At 35.6% G+C, this 5,522-nt stretch overlaps 1 long non-coding RNA gene across 1 annotated transcript; it reads right to left on the bottom strand.

The window, feature by feature from the left end:
* Nucleotides 1-2,201: 2,201 nt before the first annotated feature.
* Nucleotides 2,202-5,242, bottom strand: LOC138306187 (uncharacterized). The gene is made up of 3 exons (XR_011205798.1): nucleotides 4,913-5,242; nucleotides 3,793-3,903; nucleotides 2,202-2,868 (listed from the first exon to the last, which is right to left on the bottom strand). It is a non-coding gene; the product is annotated as an uncharacterized lncRNA (long non-coding RNA).
* Nucleotides 5,243-5,522: the final 280 nt, after the last annotated feature.

Raw genomic sequence — 5,522 nt, 5'->3', positions numbered from 1 at the left:
AGATATCCAGCTGAAATATGACCATGGACTTGAACGAGAGTTTTTACAATCTGATAAATACCAAAACCAAAACTAGAACCGGTATCAACACAAATACAAGAAGTGCAAAACCAGGTATGAATGCTGAAACCGACAGTTACAGGTGTATGTAGAGACAAGACTAACTGACTTCGATGACGATTATCATTCCTTCTACCTAGGCACGGTCACACACCAAAACGAAACACCAGAATGATCAATGGTGTCTAAGAGTACATGTTTGGAAAATTATTATCGAAGCACAAACCTTGTGCAAATTTCGCTTAACATCATTGGAATGCGTTACGCCAAACATATTTCAAAGTGCAAGAAGAACTGGTGGATTGAATTTTTCAGTCATGTGACCATAACATTTAGGCTTTCATATGTGCACACAAAAATGTAGCTCGTAACTGTTAGCGATGTAATTGATGTTCACAAATTCACTGTTTTTGTTGATTTAAGGAATGATTTTTTTACATTTTAACCTACTATTTCTAATGTTTTTTCGACATTATACGATAGATGTAAAAGCCGGTCAATTGACCCATCCCCAATCGGAGCTAAGCTCCGCCCACTTTCCCGAAGCATGGTTACTGTTGCTAGGTCGGACAAACACTGAGGAAAGATGGCGGATGCTGCGATAATCCGTGCAGCAACTTGAAGGATCTTCCGCACGACTTTTCTTTAAAAGTATTCAAAAGAATCCATCAGTTTAAAATCAACACAATAGGCTCCAATGGGGTTTCAAATATTTTATCGAGGGGTATCTTGGGAAAGTTAAACTAACAAAACCAGCATCGATGAACTGCCAGTTTTCGCTAACAAAACCAGCATCGATAAACTGTCAGTTTCGGAGCCAACGAAACAAATGACCAGCCGCATCTGCTGCATCTCGACATAAATACAGTGAGAATATCTTTATCTATTTGTCCATGTGTTGCAGGCCAAGTAAAAAAACTTTAACTGTATATGCAGGCTTTCCATGTGTATTTATAAATGTTTACAAACATTACCTTACCTTTGGCTCCGCCCCCTCGCTCGAATGACAGACAGTTCCGAACGCAACTACTCAGCGATACGTAGCCGTCAGGAAGTACTTCGTCTACAGTAAACACGGCTTTAACGAATCAAGGAAATATTATCATAAAGGATAGCTATCAGGTTCATTATTACTGCAAACACAAGGCAGTCGAAATGAAAATAAAAAACTCACTTGATCTACTGGTAAATGTTCGTTATAACCGTGGTTTACTCTTGACGTAGTACTCGTCAGTTGAGTCACAGGAGTTACCTCGTGATACATATGTATAACTAACTCGGGTCACAGCTGCTTGTATTAGCTCCTATGTTATTTCTCTCGTAAATTCTTGAGCTTGTCTCAAGCACAAGTTCTGATAGCAACTGCAGTCTTACAATGTAGTCTTAGCGACAGTGCTCATACATCTCATGATCAGATAAAAACAATGAAACCAACTCTAATAATACACCATAAATTGCTTTATTTTGCAGCCTTAAACTTTTCTTGAAATCTTGCAATAAAGAATATAGAATGTCCAATAATGGTATAATATATCATATAACACATCAGTTAAATAATACTTATAACCTGTGATGATGAGAAGATAGGTGTTTTGATTTTGAGAAATGTTTTGAACTGATGTACAACATCAGTTTAAAGAATTCTCTGTTTAGAATGTAAAGAAATTACAGAAGTTACAGTATTATGTCAACATGTATACAGTTTATACTGTGTTGTAATTTTGAAATCATTTTCATAAAATATGCTTTTAAGTAAAAGCATCATGAGCATATGATTGTAACCTCAGACCTGCAAATTTATGTTCATTAAATGTCTTCTTACAGCAGGGAAAATGGCATGTTATCATTGTTATGCCTTTTCTACATTTACTTTTGATATCAAAATTTTACGTGTACATAAAATGAACAAAATTATACCAAAATTGTGTAATGAATTCCAGAGATGAACTTGAGATTACACTCCTCAATCTCCGAATGAATGTTAAATCCTTTGTCGGTCATGATGCCATCCATATCATGTAGGTATCTCTCCATAACAAGCTTTTTCAGCATTTCCCGACACCCTGACTGGTTGAATATTTCCTTGTTAGACATAAATTCATCAAATAACACAGGTAAAAAAAATAATTGAACCTCTTGGATCACATGCCACAAGACTCTTAAGTTCAATGTGTTTGTAGACTTATAATGCGAGTGGGTTTGGAATACGCAGACAATGATGTTGGTTTAGAAATCTTTATTTCTGTGCGATCAAATACAGCAAATGTGGTTGGAAACTCCAGCTGATGAACTTTGGGCATGTGTTCATATATAACATCTCTTGATGGCCAGATAGAAAATTCTCCACATCATAAATACAAGTAATCCATCCAGTTGGGAACAATACACTTGCAGTTTGGTTTCTAATGCCAAATCTGTAACCAAGATTCTTATAATCAAAGTCGTGACGGACTTTCAATATAACTACATGTAATAACAGTTGATTTTCAACAGACAGTGACATAACTTCTTTCTGTCCATTGGTAGGCAAGTTGATAGGATATTCTGCAACATCTGGTACAGTACAAAAAAGTTCACAATATATTCATACTGTTGTGTTGTAAATCCAGTGTAGTATCTGAACTGCTCCTCATTTGTCTCAAGTTCATGAACATTAAAATGATGTTATTGCTTGTCAGTTTGAACTGAAGAGCTGGAAAATTTTCTCTGTAATGTTTGGTATCTGCATAGAGTGTCAAAGAAGATTTTTCCTGTCTATGTTGGATGTTCTCTTAATTGCCAAATTACAAAACGTCCATCGGAACACCCCTGAAATCAAATGAAGAGACATATCATATATATATATATAAATAATTCCATAAACTCAAACAATGCTTCTTAGTTCTTGACACTAATCTCTCATATAGACCTTTTGAAAACAAATAATTAGTTTAAATAATTTAAAAGACTTATTAACATAAAATTATCCTGTAAACCCTTGTTTTCATTTCTTTTTCAAACATTGATATTTATTCGTTAACAGTCTCAGCCTCTCCAAAGGAAGTTGGGATGGGGTCGCTTCATTTGAGCCTTGACATTCTTTAATTTCAGACTCTCATATATAATTTTATCTCAAAACTTTATTAACATATGCACTGCTGACAAGTAAACATATCATGAAATTTAAAATAAAGGCATCTATTTGTGGAATATTAAGAAAACAATCTGGATTCAAGCACAAGTAAGAAAATTTTTAACAATTATCTTCAAAAAGTGTTCCAATGTTGGGTAGCGTCACGTTACTCCTATATAGAAACGAAATTGATTTGTTTTCTATGCATCCATACACTTGCGGCTGCAGTACTTAATATGAAATTTGATAAACTCGTTAAATAATTTGACATATTAAATTATTACATACATGTATAATTGTATGACCTCTACAGACACTTTAGCCCTTCAAATCTTGATTTCAAGTAATAATACAAGTATAATTATAGCGTAATTTGGGGCCGTGCCAGTTTGTTGGTGGATGAAAGCTGGAGTACCCGGAGAAAAGTACCTCACAACTGCCCCTCATGGTATTCGAACTTGTGACCCAGAGACGAAGGGATTGTGGAATATATTGGGACATCTTCAATCACTCGGACATGTACAAATACTACAATGGAGGTACAACTCTCACTGATGTGAATGTGTTGTAGCCTGTACACATAATAACTGATACTTTGTAATGCATTGTAATCAATTTACCTTTCCTGTTTACTGATGGTGGAAAAATGATTTTTTCCTCTGAGGTGGTTGACGCACAGGGTGTGAACCTTTTGTGTCTCTGCTATTAGGCCCATGCCCGCCATGGAAGTGCTGATATGAAACAAAATGTATTACAATAATTAATATTACTTTAAATTAATGGAGTCAATAAATATGCATACTTAAAAACCTTGTCCCACATGTTGTTAGATCTTTGTAACAGCGACCCCGAGTTGGAGTATCGGTGTATAGTAGTATAAAATAATAATAAAAAAAAAATCACAAAATATTTGGTCCAAACTCACGCTTACATGTATAGAAGATGTACGGTACATTCTCTTAGTTGTATATAGACCCATTTTTAATTTGTAATCCTAAATTAAGAAACAAAAATGCAGACTTCAGTCAAAACCTAAGTTTTTCTCTTTATGTGACTGGGTCAATGTTTCGTGAAATCGGGGTCAGGTCATCTTATATACCTAAAACCCCTATATAAATATAAAATACATGCGCTGTGTTGTCTGAATTTACATGTCCCTGTGTCAAGTACTGTTATGTAGCCTTTAGTGAATGTTGCTGTTATGACTTTTGACAGTCTAGCTATGAGACGTGATAGCAAGTACGTTTCTGCTGAAAGATACTCTTGTAAAATCCTTGTTGTTAATTTTTCCTACAATTATTCTCAAAACGTGTTTCAATATTGATTATTACCCGCATATATCAGCCAACCCCCCCCCCCCCCTTAAACTAAATACATTTTCACGGGGAAGTAAATTTAAATGTGCCATGTGATCATTGATTGCTGAAGTCTATTTCAAGTTACATGTGCATTAATTCCTCAACCATAACTTCATATTCTCTATACCTGCTTGAAATCGAAATCGCACGTAGGCCACTAGTGTCACTGTTGATTGATCTGCATGAATGCTTCCGTACAGTAGTACGCCTACTCACTGATCAAGCTACCTGTCGTCTGCTCGTTCACCGACTGGTCACGTTTTGCATTGATTCACTACGTTTATATCGTTTCGTACACATATCTAAATAAGCTATATCACTATTCTTATTCTAACTTTGAAATATTTAAAAATAATTTTAAAAAAAACTTACGAAAACGTACCTTTGAACAAAACGTGTTTGTCGATTTTGTCAACATCCAGCTAATCGTGGAGTCTGTTACATGTGCGAATCCACCTCAACATCGATAAATGTTGCTCTTACATCTCTCACACGCTCCGGATACCGAATGTCAAAGTTTCATAGACCAAATGTGCATCCTTTCACCGTTATAGTATCAGAAACGGTCGTAAATGTAAAGTCCAAGGCAGGTCGGTCAAGCGCCGTGTTTGTCCGACCTAATGGCGGGGGGCGTGACGACAGGACCGAGGTGAAGGGGTGAATTATTTTCATTGGTCAAAAAATAAAAAGGGGCGGAGTCGGGGATGGGTCAATTGCTCCAAGTTCAAAACAGCTGGCTCCAATTTGGCGGAAAATATTGTCAAGTTCAGAAAGTACATAAAATATAGTTCCACAATAACACTATTTTTTAATTCGATGGCTGTAATATTTATCAAACATTTGATTTTCCGAAATATGATTTAAGATATTCATTACATGTAAATTGTTTCATTGAAGAATTAAAAAAAACCAGAAACAATATAGGCTAAATCCGATTCGCATTAACACTACTTGCAGATGTATGTATTTTTGCCCGACAACCGATTGCGTTT

The sequence above is a fragment of the Argopecten irradians genome, chromosome 13 (assembly GCF_041381155.1).
Source record: "Argopecten irradians isolate NY chromosome 13, Ai_NY, whole genome shotgun sequence".
Lineage (NCBI taxonomy): Eukaryota > Metazoa > Mollusca > Bivalvia > Pectinida > Pectinidae > Argopecten > Argopecten irradians.
The sequence above is the reverse complement of the archived record's forward strand: the minus strand, read 5'-3'. Positions and strand labels throughout refer to the sequence as shown.